This window comes from Camelus dromedarius, chromosome 20 (assembly GCF_036321535.1).
Source record: "Camelus dromedarius isolate mCamDro1 chromosome 20, mCamDro1.pat, whole genome shotgun sequence".
Classification (NCBI taxonomy): Eukaryota; Metazoa; Chordata; class Mammalia; order Artiodactyla; family Camelidae; genus Camelus; species Camelus dromedarius.
In genome coordinates this window covers 24,072,322-24,091,994 of record NC_087455.1, presented here as the reverse complement: position 1 = coordinate 24,091,994, position 19,673 = coordinate 24,072,322, and the positions used below count along the sequence as shown (strand labels likewise).

The following is a 19,673-nucleotide window of genomic DNA, read 5'->3' as shown; positions in this document are numbered from 1 at the left end:
ACCCTATCTCCAAATACAGTCATATTCTGCGAGTTAGGACTTCAGCATATGAATTGGGGCAGGGGGAGGGGGCGGGCAGAGAATAATTCAGCCCATAACAGAGGATGACTGCTTAATGGGTGTGAGTCTTTCTTTCAGGGTGATGAAAATATTCTGGAATTTGATGATGGTGATGGTTGCTAACATTGTGAATATGCTAAATGCCACTGAATTTCACAGGTAAAATGGTTAAAATGGTAAATTCTGTTGTGTGTATTACCACAACAAAAAAAGTCATCACTTAGTGATACTGATTTTATCTTATAAAATGCCTCAAATCAGTGTACATTTTGCATCTTCACCCTACCACTCTAGCCCAAGCCACCATTATTTCCTGCATATGTCAACAATTTCTAACTACATTTTTGTTGCCACTCTTGCTCTGCTCCAATTTGTTCTCTGCGTTGAAGCCAGATGGGTCTTTTGGAAATGTGGATTAAATTGTATCACTTCCCAGATTAAAACCTTTCAGTGATTTCTCATTTTATTTAGAATCAAATCCAGAATTTCTGGTTATAGCTGCAGGTCCATCGAGCTCAAATATTGGTCTACATCTTAGCTTTATTTTTCCTCTACTGCTTAATTTGGTGTAATCTCACTCTTAATTTTTGAGTAAATCAGGATCATTCTCATTTCCAGACTTTTGCCTATGGTATTCCCCTCACCTCCACTGCCCTTCATTCTTCACTTGCGCAGTAGATATGCTATCATCATTCTAACCTCAACTTAAATGTAATTTTCTTAGAGAAATATTCTTTGATTTCTCCATCTAAATGATTCTTTCATAACATACTTTTCTTTCTTCCCAGTGCATAAAACAATTAAAAATTACTTATAAATTTATGTTTGTCTGTTTATCGTGAACTATTGGTCTGTTTAATATCTCTATCCTCCATAATTGAAACCCTCTAAAGGTGGGAACCATGTTTATTTGGTTAACTGCTACATCCTCAGCACACAGCATTGCTTGTAGTACATAGTAGGCATTGAATGTTTTTAATTCAAAAGTATTATTTGAATAAATAAACAAAAAAAAGACTAGATTTCACAAGTTCTATCCACCCAGAGATCATGTAATTTGTAATTAAATCTACCTAATTTTCCTTAATTTCAATGATTGCTTAAAAGCATAAACTGACAGAATCTCACATAAGTAATGTCACAGTGCTCTAGTGTGGCTCTCAAAAACTTCCAGTAAAGCACACACTAGGGACTATGAATGCTGCAATGGGAACAGGACTCAATTAATAAAGAGATAAGTGGACATTAATAAAATAAGGTATGTAATAGATTGAATCAATAAAATTAGAAGTTTTTAAATTTTCTTTGGTAAGTGTATTAAAGAAAAATAGAGAAGATAATTTGAAACAAGGGAAAATATAACTAGGGATACGAAATGTCAAGAAATCTTGCCAGAATGTTATGAATAACTTTTTGCTCACAAAAAAAAAATAATAAAAACAAAGAAAATGAATGACTCTCTAAGAAAGTGTAAATTACTTTAAATGTTTCAAGAAGAGGTAAAAATTGAATACATCAATAACCATATAAGAAATCTATCCCTATAAAAGATATTAGCTCAAAATGAATTAATAAGCCAGTTCTGTTTAACTTTTAAAGAAAAGATAATTAATTACTTAGTTAAGTAAACTTACCAAAGCATTAAAAATGTTGAAAAACTTCAAAACTCATTCATTTAATTAAACTACATAATACTGTTACAAAACTAGAAAACAAAAGAACAAAAAAATGAGGAAAATCATAGATTAATCTCATTTACAAACGTAAGTACAAACATCTAAACTTAAATATTCATAAATTATAATCAGTAACTTTTTCATAGAATAATATAAATGACCAGGATTTATTCTAGAAGTGTAATGATGGTTTAGCATTAGGAAATCTATTTATATAATTCAACTAGATTAACACATTTAGAGAATATTATACAATTATTGTGTTACAAAAAAACATTGCTCATGAATCAACACCATTATTAATAAACTCAAACTAGGAATTAATAGGTTCCTTCTTAATTTAATTTAAAAATTTGTCAGAAAAACTTAGCAAACATCATAATGGTGAAACATTAAAAGCATTCCCACTTAAATCTTGACCAAAACAATGATGCCTAATACCATCATGGCTACAAAAAACTGGAAATCTACCAGTGCAACGAGGCAAAAAAAAAAAAAAAAAAAAAAAATTGTTAGAAATTTTGCAGTAAGGAACTCAAATTCTTTTTTATTTGCCTGTAATAGAATTGTCTGAGAGAAGAAATGGAACAATAATTTTAGTAAAACAGGTTGATACAATGTGAACTTAAAAAAATCACTTTTCTATATACAAGTAAAAAGCTTATTGAAAAAAATGAAAGAGAAAAAATTCCAACTCAAAAGCAATAAAAACCATTTAAAACCCACAAATAAACTTAGCAGAATGCACACAACCTTTATAGAGATTTTACCAAAGTGTATATAATAAAGTTTAAATAAACAAGCTTCAGGACAAGAAAACTCAATTGTGTAAAGATAATTATACCCAAATAAATATGTAATTTGAATGTAATTCTAAGTAAAATCCCAACAAGAGTTTTTTAAATCGAAGTTACAAGTTTCTTTAAAATTCATCTGAAAAACATGTGAAGATACTCTAAAAAGAAAAAAATTGAGAAAGATAAACAATGAGAGTGTAAGTTGGGAAGGATGGTCATTCCTTTGTTTTGTATTTTTCTTTAGAGGAGAGAGAATTTCTGCTCCTCCTTGTAGGGAGATATTATTGAGGTAAATACTCTAAGAAAATGGGTTTAGGATGCTGGCATTTTCTCCTTAAGCTGGTTGAGTAATTGTTTTGCAGATCTCATCTTCCTCACAGTTAGATCCTAAGATCTAGATCTGTAGGGAAGAAATAGAAAGCCTCACTTTGGCTCCAGACCAAACTACATACTCTTATACAATATATTAGACAGTCTATATTTTTGAGGGATTACTGGACACTACCCGGCCAGTGTAAGCCAGATGCTGTGCATTTTCATCCTTACCAGACTTTAAGTGTCTATTACCAATTTTTTAGGAATCCAGAGAGAAGGATGGTGAGTAATTAGCAACCCCAAGTCTTTAGTAAGGAAGTTGCTTTCTGGAATTTCAAAATGACCAAAAAGCAAAAAGGCATTTGTTAATTTAAGATGCAATAGTATTTCAAATAATGAAAAAATGGTGTTGAGGTAATCTGATATCCATTTATTTAAAAAATTATATCTCTATCTCACAGCAAACATAAAATGACTTTCATATGATTAAATAATCAAATACAAATACAAAACACCAACAGTCTTATTAAAGGAAAGGAGATTATTTTGGCAATCATGGAGCTAAGGGGATCTATGAAAAACATTAAACCCAAAGATGATAAAAATTAATGGATTTTCTAAATAAAAATTAACAATCTCTGTACAATGAAAGATCCAACAGTAAAATTAAAAGGCAATTAACAGACTTCAAGAAAATATTTGCAACAAATACAACAGAGAAAGGAGAACCCTCTAATGGTTTCTATAGTTTAAAAAGGAAAAGCAAATAACCTAAAAAAAAAAAAGTTGTAAACTGGCAGTTCTTAGAAAAAATAAAAATAGCCAGCATACATCTGAATAGATGCTTAAACTCACCAGTGTTCAGGACAATTCAAATCAAAGCAGCAGTTCTTCCCAATTAGGTTAGCAAAACTTAAAAATATCAATAATGGCCATTGCTGACTAGTATACAAATTGTTGTTCTCATGAAGTATTGATTGGTATATAACCTGGTTCCACCTTTCTGAGGTCAATTTGACAATAGTTTTCAAATATAAGATTTACATAGTCTTTGACCAGCAATTCTATCTTTAAAATCCATGTTTAATGTCCTTGTCCTTTCTTGCAATAATGCCCTTGCTAGATCGCCACCCCTTAGTGTGTGAGATGACAACTCACATGCCCAGTTCAACCAAGGATATTCCCAAGGCTACAGCTTGGTTTCTCCTCATGTGTTCAGCCAAAGTTTCTCAATGTTACCCCCAGGTGTCTGGGTTAAAGGGGCTTCCAGTCTCAGCCTCATTCTGTAACAGAATTGGCACTCTCTCCCCACAGCCATCTTGACAAAAGTGAAGAAGTCAGCTGGCTTCTATGTTCCAGAAAGTTAAAGAAATGAGTGAAGCAGAGAGAGTCAGAATATATATGTGAGTGGTAGGTTTTTGAGCAAAGTGGTAGGCTTTTTTGAGCCCTGGCCAAAGTAATTCATATTTATATGTGAAATAGGCTAACTTTTAAATGGTTCACTAAGTTTAGTTGGTTCACTGCTTTAAAACAAAGGAAATACAATTTGGGGAGGGCAAAGGAAACATAATTTGTCTCATAAGCAATTTTTTGGTAAGCCTCTAATCTAGCCTTGGCCACTAGTTCAGTATTGTCGTCATTCATGGTTAGTTTCCCGTGGTGGTTCCTGGTGTCCTGACCTGCCCACACACCTTAGGTAGGACCATCACAATCCATCAGAGGCTCTAGTCCCTCAAAAGCAAAGGGTCTTGTTATGGTCACCTTTCCCAGAAGGCTCCTTGGCTTCTCTGTAGATGTATATACACTTCCCCAGTGACAAGTTCTGCATACCAAATGGATAGAGTGGTGGTGAACACATTTAGTTAAGCCGCTTAAAGATCTGACACTCTTCTCTTAGACAAGGGTAGCTGCTCATCTTTTCATTACAGAGTCACTCAGATCACTCTTCCCAGAACAACGTAAATCTGCTCCAACTACACTCTCTCTCTCCAGAAAGAGATGCATCTGGTAAATCATGCATTGACAAACGTTGTCTACTATTCCCCCAACCCCATGATGACTGGTAGAAAAGTCATTCATTTAAAGAAATGTGGACAAGTAGCAAATACAAAATGTGTTCTGCCTTCTTACAGAGAAAGAGTTAAGCGATAACAGCCTCCAACTTAAAGAGCAAGGTTACATAATCCAGTTGAGAGTAGGCACTGTTTTCATAGAGTAATGAACTGCATTTTTTTTCTATCCCACAGAATTCTAATGCTGTCAAGTATGGTAAGATAGATGATCCTATTTAAAATTATATTTTACAAAGCAACACAGATATAACTCAGTAACTGTGCATCTAATTGACTTAATTGCCTCATTTATCACATGACTTAAGTGAGCTGATGTTTTCTACACTGCTTCACCCATGTAATTCTTGTAATATGAGAGCTGAGACATGGTGCCAGGCCTGAGCGAGAAATCCTCTCTCCTGAGAAAAGATATCATTGGAGTCTTTTGGCTTTGGGTTCCAGTTTATTGAAAAATCAATGTCCATTTGTGCAACCAACACGTATGGCTTTCTTCCAGGCTGATGATGGCTTTGGGAGGCTGGCTATCACCTAATGAAGTCAGATCAGCTTACCCAGCACCCGAGTTACAGTTGGCAAAGTGACTTTGTCATTAAAATCCAGTTTATCATTCCTGTTGGTGTTTTTCCTCCCACTTCAAACCCTCCTATCCATTTCTCCTGAACCCACAGTATTGTTTTTCTCTCTGCAGATAACAGACCTATGGCTCCAAATTTTAACATTTCAAATGGACTCAGTATGATGTTTGGTGGACAAAGGATAAACAACTTTTTCATATGTCTGTGTCTCTCATTATAGGCAGGAAAATACATGTATACATATATAGTCCTACTTAGTTTTGACTCAAAATAGACATTTTTGTAAGATTTGTAATAAGTCAGAGCCAGATTTGTAATAAGTCAGAGCCAGATTTGTAATAAGCTCAATTGAAATTTGTCAGCTTAGCTGTCATAGGTAAATCAACAAGGCTAAGTCTATCTAATGCGTTGATACATTCCAATAAACAGAGTCCAGCTGATATTTTACATGGGCTTTAAAAAAAATTAATTACCAGTAAAGTAATACCATTTCTCCATTATGGAATGGAATGGAAATCTAAACTGCAGTGCTGTCCCTCTCCCTGCCCCAACGTTCTCTTTCTCTGGAGAATACCCTCAGAGTGATCGTCACTGGCAATAGAAGCTCTGGCAAAGTACTGTGGGGTTTTTTTTCCCCATAAAATCTGCCAAGAGTAACAAATAATTCTGTTAGGAAGTGCCAGCTCAGCCACTGAGCATGGTTACTAGGTTCTTACTTGGGTCCATCATGCAAAGACCTCTCTATTAGTTAGAAATGCTTTGACTGCAGGTAACAAAGACTAGCTGGCTAACATTAGGAAAAAAGAAAAAGAAAAAAGTATATAAATTTGCAAGGATACCAGGAGGTCACAGCAATGGGAGGATAGAAAACAAGGCATAGAGACTGGTTATGAACCAAGATACTTCTATTCTTCTACACCAATAGGGAAGCCAGGGTCTTTTAGCCCAAGCAGCATGGTCTAGAGCTGCTGCTGCATGCAGAACATCATGGCTGCTGCTGCTGTTGCTGCTGCTTCTGCTATAAATGAGTCAGATTGGTCCCTTTTATTTTTGTGTCCTTTGCTAAAGAGTCACTGTCCCATGTTGGTTAACACAGACTGAGACATTTGCTCCTGTTCTGGCTGATAGTGCCCCCCCAAAAAAAGATTGTTAGGTGGTAGACCAATGATCTCTGTTTTCTCCCTACAAGGAAAAGGGTGTTGGTGAGGAACTGCCCTATATGCCAAATGTCCTCTACACTTAGAAGAGGAGCACCTGAACTGGGAGATTATGAAGGAAAACTGCTGGAGAGGCTACAGTTTCTTAACTGTTCAGCACATGCCTGGAGCCCTCAGAACTTGTAGTCAAAACAAATTGTTGGAAAACAGAGTATATGGTCATCTGTGTTCAGCATTCCTATAGAGTTGAAATCTAAAATAAGCATCCGGAGTTTACAATGATTGTAACAGGTCTGAACTGATAAGTGGTACAAACTGGAGAAGTGATCCATAGATATTTTGAACCATTCAAGTTCACTGAAATCTTGACCAGTGAAGAAATGCTGTCTTCTGAGAGAGAGTCATGTAAAGAATCTTACATGAAGAAACACGTAAAATGGTTCCTGTAGGAAACCTAATAAATAGGGAACAAAAGAGGCATAAGCTAGTTAGGAAGTAAGAGTCTCCAATAAACCTCAAGGTTAGGGTGAAATATAAATAGGACATAAATTCACAGTGTTCTAAAGTTCTAGTAAAACCATATTATCAAATGGTTTTAGGGTATAATACATATATATATATATATATATATATATATATATATATATGTATATTCCATACTTCCACATGAAAAATTCAGTGGATACTTTTCAGTCTTCATCTTACCTCAGGCTCAGCAGCATCTTACACATTGTACAATTCTCTCCTTCTTGAAACAGTCTTATCTTAGTCAACTTGGGCTTTACAGCAAAATATCATAGACAAATTGGTCTAAATGACAGAAATGTATTTTCTCACAGTTCTGGAGGCTGAAAGTCCAAGATCAAGGTGCTGGCAGTTTGAGTTCCTGGTGAAAACCCTCTTTCTTTCTTTTAGAGGGCCACTGTCTTGCTGTGTGTTCACATGACCTCTTTGTTCAGACACAGGGGAGAGAGAGAGAAAGCTCTTGTATCTCTTTCTCTTCTTACCTAATCCCATCAGGGGCTCCACCCTCGTGACTTCATCTAAACCTGATTACCTCCCAAAGGCCCCACCTCCAAATACCATTGCACTGGGGATTTAGGACTTCAACATAACGGATTTTTGAAGGACATTCTCAGCCCACCACAGCTCTCTTCTTCAGGGTGCCACACTTGCATGGTTATCCTCCTTCCTCATTGACCACTCCTGTTCTGTTTCCTTTCCATTGTTATCCATTCTTACTTGCATTCCTCTGTCTCCCCTGTTATTTGTCCTATTCCTGGATGATCTTATCCATGCCCCCATTTCATAAGCACTGAGAAGCGATGTCTCATGAATTTATCTCTATACTATACCTCTAATTTTTAAATTCAGTCTAATCTACGAAATTACCTACTTGGTATCACTTCTTGGGATATCAATACTTCAAAATTTGATATTTTCATATCAAAACTGAACTAATAACCTGCTCCTTCCCCCACCTCAGAAAACCCCTAACCAACACACACACACACACACACACACACACACACATATATACATGCACACCAGGTCTTTTCCAGCATCCTCTGTTACAAGGAATGGTACCACTATGAATCATGCTGCAGTTTTACATCTATTAGTATGATTAGTGCCTGTTAGTTTATTAGCCAGTCAGACAAGATATTAATTATATATCTCCTATCTGCTCCAGTGTTGTTCAAAACTCAGGGAAAATGGCTATGAACTCAACAGGCAGAGTCAAGATCATATGATCTGGTGAGGGGATACAGAAAATAAAAAATAAACAGGATATTGTGGTAGAGTGTGTCTGAAAGGGCTGCTCTAGCTAGGGGAGCCCATTGTGAGAAGGTACTAAATGACTTGAGACTTGAATGATGAAAGAATGACATTGTTGAGAAAGAATTTTCAAGCAGAAGCAGCAACAACTGTAGAAGTCTTGAGATGGAGATGAGTTTTTTATGTGTTCTAGGAGCTAAATGTAAACCAGTGGAGTATATTGCAAGAGAGGGATAGTGGAGGGAGATGGAGTCAGAAATTTCTGTAAGACAATGATACTGATATTAGATCTTTAGAGTAAGAAAGAAAAACAACCAAAAAAGAAAGCTGAGTTAGCAGTTGAAGGAAAATACTGGCTTTTTATTGTACCTCCTGAAACATGAGGGAAAGAGAACTGGCATATTCTCAGTCTTGAAATCTACTTTCATACTGTCCCCTTTTGGGGGAAGTTTGGAGATAGATGTGAGTCTTCATCTGATGTCTCTAAAGGCACCCCCTGGTAAAAGGACAAAAACTGATGAGTTCATAAAATTGTGAGAGGACTGGAAATTTTGGTTAATATGTTTCTGTATACAAAGGATTGAACATCGAAATTCTATTGACATCTAATTGCTGGCATGTGCAAGCTGATATAGGCATTACCAAATGCCTTCCTAAATAAGTACAGGATGGTGTGGAAAGAAATGTTTTTCTGTTGGCTAAATGGTGAAAGCAGCAATCTATTAAGAGAATTATTCTCACAGGCTGAATGCTAATTGATTTTATGTGCATGTCAAAAAGCCAATCAATGGAAGGTTTGTAGCAAAATAGCAGAGCAAAGAATAATATACGAAGCAGATTGGAGTCAAATGTGGAAAACATCTGATCTTATCACTGAAAATATCTAGTTTAATGAACATAATTTTACTGGTTTGGCACCCATAAACTCCAATGGAATCTCTTCAGTTTCACTCTGAACAATTATAGATACATGTAAATAAAATTTTTAACTAAAGGAAATCAACCTTATAACTTCATGGCCTTAAAATTTTTCATTGAAGTGAAATTAATATAATATAAAATCAACAATTGTAAAGTGTATAATTCAGTGGCATTTAGTATGTTCACAATGTGGTGTAACTATCACTATCACTATCTAGTTTGGAACTATATAGTTCCAAAAAGCGAAAACAACCCAAAGATCCATCTGCAGATAAATTAATAAACAAAATGTGATATATCCAGACAATTGAATATTATTCAGCCATAAATGTACGAAATACCAATACATCCAGGAATGTGTATGAACCTAGTAAACATGCTGAGTGAAAAAAAGACTAGATAAATAGGTCACATATTATATAATTTCATCTATATGATCTGTCCAGATTAGGTAAATTCACAGAAGCATGACAATTTCTTATATGATGAGTGAAGGCTGAACTTTCCTTTAAGAATTGTGATATTTTATGACTGTAGGGTCTATACCTTATTTATCTGTTTTTTAAGTCTGTAACAGATCCTGGAACACAGAGAGCCCACTATATTAGTTAAGGTTCTTATCAGATTATCGGAGAAGTAACATAACCAGGATAAATATATAAATATATCTATAAATGTAAATAAAATAGAAAAAGTTTTAAATAAGCATTTATCATAAAGTTTTGACCTTACACAGTCATGGAAGCAAGAGAAATAGTGTATGTGAAGTTTAGTGTTTGAGTCTAATGCTGGAACCTGATGTCCACAGGTATTGGTTGGGAAGGGAGGATGGTGTGGAATAGGGGAAACAAGGCCAAGCTGGAACCTTTGAGTCTGAGCTAGAACCATCAAGAATGAACTGGAACCTCTATGGGTTCCTTATCAACTCCAAGTTTCAAACTTTGATGATGAGGGTTTTCTTCAGGAGAAGCTGGTGTCATGTTGCTAAAGACGCTTCTGGGCCAGGAGTTGGAGAACTGAGAGCAGGAGATACAGTAGGATCTGAAGAAGCCAGGGGGTCACAGCCACCAGGCAGGAGCTGCAACAGTGCCTTGTGCTGCACCAACTTTCTCAGTACCAGAAGATAGGTGGGGCTTCGTTTCTGCCTTCCTTGTCTAGGCTTGAATTGATCACATGAGGGAAGGTGGATTCTGGGAAATGTAGTCCCAGCTTAGCTAAAATGACACAATACAAATCTCCCACAATTACCAAGAATGCTTATGGAGGAAATGAGTAAAGAAATGCAAGAAACAATACTTCAGCAAGCACTTCTGTACTTTCATTGCCTGCAGAGTATGTCAGAACTATTTTCTTAGTACCTCATATAGACCAGAAAATGGATTGAGTGCTCAACCAGCACTGTTGTTTCATTATATCTTCACAACATCCCTATGATATAATTACAGTTTTTATTACCATTACAAAGATGATGTGTGAGAGACACACATTATTAAAGAGCAACTGGTGCTTAGCCTAGGTAACAAATAACCCGTTTAGAAAACCAGACTTAGATCTATTCCACTATAAAGCCCATGCTCTGTCCACTGTACTACACTGTCCTCCAAAGGCCCACCTTGATCTTCCTTTCATGAACGATGAAGTTTTCTGCTTCTTTCTCCCCTTTCCATTTTCCTCCTTGCTCCCACCCCCACCAAAAAAAGGGGAAAGTCATCCTTTTCTTCCCCTATGACTGTCGTTATGGATGACCCAGCTTTTTCAGTGGTGACTGTCAAACATCAGAGGCTCAACATCAGAAAGTGAGGCCTTCCCTTTTTTCTCTTAGTGTATTGTTCTCTCCCTCCTGGTCTTTGTGCTTTGGCCTCTGCTGTTGAATCCACTTTGATCTCTTGCTATCAATGAGCTACCATGAAGTCACGAACAAGTCAAACTTTCAGACATATCTTGTTCATCTGTTTGTTGATGAGATTCACGAATCTCCACCAAAAAGTATGCCATTTTGCAATAATGAAATACTTGATACTATCACAAAAGGGCTTAATACATACCTTATCTGGCCAAAAGGCAGATTAAAGAATTGTGTACATGATTTGCCGAAGATGAGGCATAAAATTGTTAATAGCTAATTTTTTTTAGCACTTTAGAACCATGAGCATGGTTCTGACCTAAGAGTTTTATTTTAATTACCTTATTAATCTAAATGACCACCCAATGGAAGAGGTAATTATATATTGAAGTTTTTTAAATAAAAATTTTGAGGCTTAGAGAAGTTACAAAAACTTGCTTAAGGACACAGATGGTGAGTTAGTCAGGTCCGTTTGATCTCCAAGTCCTTGATCTCACTTATGATGAAAAGGTAAATTCTGAAATCGTAGCAAATTCTTCCTATTATTTAACAAATACCATTGAATGCCTAGGTATTCAAGTAATAACAGCAGAATAAATGGTGTAGGATAAAATGAGAAATAAAACAATCATAATAATTTTTTTTGTGTTCTAATAGCTGTCCTCATAGTAATTTTCTAAAAGACAGAGTAACATTTTCTGAAAGACAGAATAACAGGCCTTTTTGAAAGGTCTCTCCAAAGATTGTTGATTTTCTTTTGGTAGACAGGAATTAAGTAAATCTTACAACTGCAAGTTTAAATGACTAAATTTTTTTTAAATTGAAGCTTTTGTCTGAAAAATTTATGTACACAAAGCAAACTAGCAAAAAACAGGTGTTTTTTTTTTTTAATTTTACCTTTTTGTTGCAGTGCACTGTGAAGATAGGGACCTACAGAATGGAAGACTCCAACATGGTAGCAAAATGCTCATGGAGAATTCTGCGGGTAGCAGAATTCTTTAGACTGTTCTTTTGCTATTTGTGCTATCATTTCCCCTCTCTCTCCTAATTTTTTTTCCTTTTCATCTTAGATCTTTGATGTTTCCACAATGGAAAGTCTGTGAACCTCGACTGGACGGGGAAATTACATTACTTAGAGAATGCAGAGCGGAAGAAGACTGGAGACCTGGCCGACGTGATCTTCTCTAAGGTCTGTGGTCTAATTGTTTTCCCACACTACATATCAGCTTCTTGATTGCAATTGCCTCTACATGTCCACTCTGTCCAGGGTTCTGCTAGAGTGATACTTTAGCAGACAATAGAGTCACAGAGATGACTCCTTCACAAGAGAGGATAAGAACTATGTCTGGTTTAATGTGGGGTTTAACTTAAGCTACTTTTGTGGGTATTTTGTTATATACTACAGACTGATGGGTTTTGATACAAACATCAATTCCTCCTTTACTATGTGGATTAATCTGGTAAGGCTCAGAGCGTAATCTTTTGTAATGATTTGGATTTTGCTTTCTCTCTCTCTCTCCAGAGTCTGTTGATCCTCTTTCTTGTTTTTTTGGGGGGGGGGGGGTTGTTTATTTGCTTTGTTTTATTTTTTAATGTTATTACCTGAAATCTCTTCTTGTTTTGGGAATATACTGAAAGTTTACTTTACCAGCTGAGTTGCTTAAAGGGAAATTACTTCCTTCAGTCTTTCCGAAGAGGATCTACTACCAGTTATCCTTACCCTGGAGATCTGTCAAGTGCCCGGGCTCTGTGCCTCTTGTATATTTATTTTCCCTTTTTAATCTTAATGATCTGTGTCCCATCTCTGCTGGCAATACTTCCCATGTATTAGATGGCTACAATGTACTACCTGTCACTTTCACAGTAATCTTACGGAATAATGTGATTATCTCTTTTTCACAAATTTAAAAAACTAAGACGCCAAGAAATTCAGTGACTTTTCTAGGGTCACACATCAGAATTTAAATCTATATCTATCTGACTTTAAAATTCAGAGTGACTTTATGGTGAGAAAAGTAACTATTAAAATGGAAGGAAATACATAAAAGTCTTAAGGCACGGGCTCTGCAGCTGGATTGCTTAAGCTCAAACCCTGGCTCCACATTTACCGTCTAACTAACTTTGAATAAATTACTTGGACTTTCTGAGACATAGTTTCTTCATCTGTAGAACGGACATAATTATATCAACTAACTTTCTGGAATACTTTGAAGGCTAAAAGCAATATTGAATGTGACATCATGTTTGGGACAGTGGCTGGCATGTGGAAAGAGTTCAGTGCATGCTAGCTGCTATTGCTATTGTTGCTATTATTGCTACTTTATAACTGAAAAGTAGTTTACTAAATAGAACCATTGCTGTCATGATGTTTACTCTGAAGCATCAGTGAAAGTCCTTCATGACTTTATGGGTTCAGAGGTTTGAGTATTTAACCATTTCATACTCACTGTCATGTGGGGCCATATCTATGCTGAAAAGAAAATTTTTTCTTTGTACAAATTACTGGTTTCCAAGCTTTGGTAATATTACTACTTTTTTTCTGTCCTGACACTGTTCTTAAATATAAAGTGAAATATTCACCAATTACCACACAATGCATGAAGTAGCCTCATCCTATAAAACCCTATTCCTGGAAAACAACCTTGGCTTGGCTTGGCTTTGGTGATGCTAAATGTGAGGAATCTAATTGAGTCCAAAATTGACTCCCTGGAAATGCTGACCACACAGCAGTTAACAAATCACCCTCCAGCAGGAAGAGTTCCCAGACAAAGCAGGATCAGGACTCTCACTTCCCATAAATCTGCCACCAGCCATTGTCCTTCTTTCTGGGAACAGCCATTATCACTTTCCATTTTCCCTCACTCCCTCCCATCCTCGTTCTTTCCTTGCTTTTCTTCTATTAGTAAATTAAACCAGACATCAAAACTAAACACAAAATCAACCCCATGCCCTGTGTCTTTAATATTACTGTGCTGTGTGTAATATAAACTTGGAAAGTTAGGACTTTAAGGGCAGGAACTTTGGTCCTGCCCTGAATGATACCTAGAACACCGGAACTTCACACTCTGCCGAAGTCACAGAGTCACTGAGGAGGGTCATGTTCTCAAAACAAACAAACATACTTTATGAGTGTTAATCTTATTCAGTGTTCTATGGCATTGGCCATAATACCTCAGATATATCTGGAGAAAAATTATATTGAACTAATCACTATAAAAGTAATGAAAAGTTGGGCCTTTGATTTTGGTTATAGGGATGATCTCTACAAAGGAAAGAGAACGTCAGAGCGCCTTGACCAGCACTCTCCCATCTGCTTTGCTGTATGTGCATTAAACGCACAGTGGTCTTAACCACTTAAAATACTGAGGTTGATCCTAAATGGTCATTTTTGGATTGGGTATTGCCTGAAGCTTTTCTGTACTAGAACATTCCTCACCTTGGTGAGGTGAGTCATCCTTTCCCAGTTCTCTATTTAGCTCAGTAACTGAGTTGCCCCTCTGCCAGTGGTTTCCAAACACAGGTCTGTGACAAAATTTCACCCGTATGAGGTAGAATGAGAAAAATAAGAATAATATAAGGACTTTTTCTTAGGGATAAATTTATTTAATTTAAAGAAAATCAATTTACTCTGAGATTATGTAATTCCTATATTTTTGTGGCAAAGAGCTCTTTACTTTATGAAAAGACCTGCAAAAGAGGAAAATCAGGGAACCATGGCCTTAGACTTCAGGAAATGTGAAATTGAAAACTGCTCTAGACCCACGTAGTATGTACATGGGTGTGTATGTGTGTGTGTTTATGGCCAGGCACCCACCTCAAAGGATCATGTGACTGGGCAGTCCTTTAAAGGAGGCTTCTAATGGGCAACTCAGTGAGGCATGTTCATGCCAGTCAGATGGTTGCTAAAGCAGAGGAGTTTCTGAAACAGAAGGGGCACCTAGTCCAGCCTTACAGACAAATCTTTATTCTTCTCATTGATCTTTTGGGGTGTATTTTCTTTCTTTGAGTTGCACCTGGTGTCCATTTTACCCTGATTTCACCTGAATATAATTGTTCTATAGGGATAGCCTTGATGAGTAGTCAACAAACTAAAACAGGAAATAAATGGAAAGAAAAATGCTGTGATGATGTTCCTAATAACAGTGGTACTTTAAATGAACACCATGGCTCAGGTTCTTTAGAAAACAGAATGCATGGCAAGGCTTGACTGATGATGCTTTATTGGGAAGTACAATCTCAGGATAGCAAAAAAGAGAGGGAAAAAAGTGCTTTCACATACATTGTGCATTTAATCATCTGAACTAGAATTAAAAATTAGTGATCTCATTAAAATTTTGAGAAGCTGCTTTTAAATGCCATTTTTGGGTGTCCTTATTGTTTCCATGGTAAATAAGTGAGTGAAGTCCTGAGGATGGTGAATGTCTGGCCCAGGTCTATGTAGTTGAGGAGTGGCAGAGCTGGATTCAAAAGCAAGCTTAGCTGTTGAACCAACGGATTTTCACCATTTCTGCCGATTGGCAGCAAAGAGCTTTTAGAGGAATATCTGGGACAAGGATTATTATTCCGAATCTGAAGAAAGAAGAAATAAATGCATTGGAGAGCCTAGTAATCTTTCTAAAAACAAACTAGCAAACTGAATCCAATAATGTATAAAAAGAATTATACACCCTGACCAAGTGGGATTTATTCCATGCATATAAGGCTAGTTCAACATTTGAAAATTAATAAAATTCATTCCATCAATAGGCTAAAGAAGAAAAATCAAATGACCATAATAATGTAGAAAAAACATTTGAAAAAGCTCAACACTCATTCATAGTAAAAAAAAAAAAAAAGAAAAAAGAAAAATCTCTCAGTGAACTAGGAATAGAGGGGGACGTCCTCAATTTGATAAGGCATATCTACCTATAGCAAACTTTATATTTAATGGGAGAAACTTAAAGATTTCCAACTAATATTAGGAAAAAGTCAAGAATGTCTCCTCTTACCATTTCCTTTTAATATTGTGCTAGAAGTCCTAGCTAATGCATTAAGACAAAAAAGGAAATAAAGGCATATAGATTGGGAAGAAAGAGATAAAAATGTCTTTGTTGTTTTTCATTGTTCATGTGCAAATGCAAAAGAATTGACAAAAAAACTTCTAGAACTAATAAGCAATTTTAGCAAGATTATAGGATACAAAGTTAATCTACAAAAGTCAATTGCTTTCCTATACACCAGCAATGAACAAGTAGAATTTTAAATTAAAAACACAATACCATTTATATTATCACCACAATGAAATATTTAGGTATAAATCTAACAAAATGTGTAAGGATTTTTAGAGGAAAACTACAAAACTCTCATGAGAGAAATCAAATAAATGGAGAGTTACTCCATGTTCATGTTTAGAAAGACTCGGTGTCATCAAGATGTCGGTTCTTCCTAACTTGATCTATAGAGTCAATGTAATCCCAATCAAAACCCCAAAAAGTTATTTTGCAGGCAAACTGACTCTAGAGTATATATGGGAAAACAAAAAACCCAGAACATAATATTGATGGAGGAAAACAAAGTTGGGGGAATGACACTACCCAACTTCAAGACTTGCTATAAATCTACACGAATCAAAATAGTGTGTCATTGGTGAAGGAATAGACAGGTCAATGGAATAGAATAGAGAGCCCAGAAATAGACCCACACAAATATAGATGACTGATCTTTGACAAAGGAGCAAAGGCAATGTAATGGAGTAAAGATTGTCTTTTCAACAAATGGTACTAAAACTGGGCACCCACATGCAAGAAAAAAAAATGTAGACATAGAATTTATACCCTTCACAAAAAATTAACTCAAAATGGATAATAGACTTAAATGTAAAATGAAAAACTATAAAAATCCTTGAAGATAACATAGGAGAAAATAGAGATCTTAGTTTTAGCCACAACTTTTTAGATACAACATCAAAGACATGATCCATGAAAGAAATTCTAAGTTCAATTTTTTTGTGAACCTAAAACTGTCCCCCCAAATAAAGTCTGTTTAAAAAAAAACTGCAATGGACATTGAGTGGGTGAGGATAAGTTTTTTTTAAAAAAGAGTAGTAAACCCCTTGAGAGAGCACTAAATAGGGACCATGGAGAATTGCTTCTAGACCTTGAGCTGCAACTAGTCAGCAGTGCCTTGGGAAAATAACCTCTTTAAGCTTTTCTTTCTCATATGAAAAAAGAAGCAGGTAGAATAAATGTCCTTTAAGGCTCCTTTGCCCTTCCCATTTGCTCAACTTTGGAACAAAGCAATCAATGCTACTCTCAGGGAGTACATAAGTGGTGGGATTCCTGAGGAGCTGAACATGTCCTTCTTGCCCCAAACTGTCACCTTCTCTGCTTGATATGTCCTTTATTATAGACTCCCTTGTTTGTGATATAAAGTCTGTCTCCCTGCACATATTAAAATCAGATTAATCCCAGCCCTAACCTTGCCCCCTAATATAGTTACCCTTAGGAACTATTATATCTTAAGGCATAAAGTTAATTAGCATGTATTTTTGTCAGGGCAGGTGTCAGAGCAAAATCTGGTATATATCACATGTTCATTATATTTGTTAAGTAAATGGGTGAGTAAATCAGTAATTGTAAAGAAGCGGGGTACAGAGGTAAGTAGTGCTGCACGGGTGCAGAACTATTAGGGTCATGGAAAGAGGTATGAGCCCTAGAATGGGGTATAAGGAGAGAATCTCCAAAGATTTGCCTTCTTCACACTTACACCTGAGACTTGCCCTGGGGGCAAACCCATTCCATCCCCATTCTTTTTCAGTCGTTCATTTAGTAAGCAATTACTATGTGCCAGAAACTGTAGTCAGCATCAGGGATTCAATGATGAACCAGAGGGATGATCTCTTCTTTCTTCCTCCTAGAACTATTTGACTTGTTCCTCACTGAATGCCCACACAGCAGGCTTCCACCCACTTTCCTACTTTTGACATCCTTAGGTATTCACACTAAATTCAAGAAAGAGCTTTAAGTTTTCCTTTTATCCAACTTTTCGACCTTTACTACTTTGAAAACTAGCTCAAGTAAAAACTTCTTGTGTTCCCTATTATGAATAGATGCTGCCCCCTTCTGGAATATTGACAAAGAGTGAAAGACTGACTTAACAGCTGTGAAAATTCTTACAGTTCGTGGAAGGTTAGAGTTAGAAAAGGGCTTTGGTTAAATCTCATTGTGTTACTGAAAAATCAGCCGCTGCACCCCAAAAAGTGAATTCAAAATCAGAGGCAGAATTTTGGGAGCAAAGAAAAGAGCAGCTTTATTGCTTTGCCCAGCAAAGGGAGTCACAGCATGCTAGTGACTTAAGGACTGTGAGCCCATCTTGGGGTTGGGGTCTTGAGGTTTTGTAGAAAAACTGGATAGCACAGAAAAAGTGGAAATAATCAGGGCGTTTTACAAGGTGCTACATTCCTCTTAACCTCAATGAATCCTCAGGGTCTGTCCATTCTTCATAGATTATCAGCTTGTTATCTCCTCCCTGGAGCACAGCCTCTGGGTTAAAGTTATTCTCAGTAAAGAATGAATCAGCAAACAGTTTCGCCCCAGGGAAGTCAGTTTGTCAGTTTGCTTTATAGTCCTTCAATTGTTTTATCAATGGGGAGTTTGATGCATGGGATGGTCAACTTGTCCTTCTTTATCTTGGAAGAGAAGAGAGTAACAACAGGGAATGAAAGAGAACTGAGTCTGAAACCTGTGCTTTACTCTTAGTTCATGGTAACTCCTTTTGAGTTTACTAGACTGGAGACATGGTTATAGATTTTTTTTTATCACTCTCCTGTATGTATTTGTCTGTACACTGCCCCTTCATTTTACATCACATTCAGTTTGTGCTTTCATCTCTTCCCCATTTCCCTTTCCATAGCATTGTGATGGACAGATTCACCTCAAGGAATCAAACAAAGCAGGTTAAGAGCTGTCTCAACCAGTCTCTGTCTGTGGATCTGTGTGTCTTCTGAATTTTTGTCTGTCCGACTGTCTGATATGTTCGCTAGATTTCTAGATAAGGAAATTTCAAGTTCACTCATTTATGAATATAGGTCTATAAGAACAAACCTCACTCAGATAACTATTTAGCAAACATTTAATGCCTACCCACTGTGTGCTAGATGTTGTGAATACAAAATCGAAAAAGACAAGCTCTATATTTTTCTGGAGTTATTTGTTGGGGATGACAGAAAAGTAAACAAATGATCAGAGGCAGCGGTGTGATGTGGCCCCTCAAAGAAGAACTCCCAGAGAATGGAAGGAGGCATCACACTCAGACTGAAGGAGGGTGGAGGTTCCTTAGAGGCAGTGATGCCTTACCTTCCAACTTTTTGAGGATTCCATTTAATATAAAGGGGGAGTACAAATGTCACACTGCAAAGTTTCATAGACATTTCTATTCAATTCTTCACTCTTTGGGGGGCTTCAGAGATTTATAAATTTCAAAGTAAAAATATCCGCTCAG

General features: G+C 36.5%; 1 protein-coding gene across 1 annotated transcript in view; it reads left to right on the top strand.

The window, feature by feature from the left end:
* TRHR (thyrotropin releasing hormone receptor) overlaps positions 1–19,673 on the top strand; it is a 477,565-nt gene that overhangs the window by 152,074 nt on the left and 305,818 nt on the right. Inside the window, exon 3 of the mRNA XM_031439495.2 lies at positions 12,266–12,384. The gene's annotated coding sequence lies outside the window, so the exon portion shown is untranslated. The remainder of the gene's footprint in view (positions 1–12,265; positions 12,385–19,673) is intronic.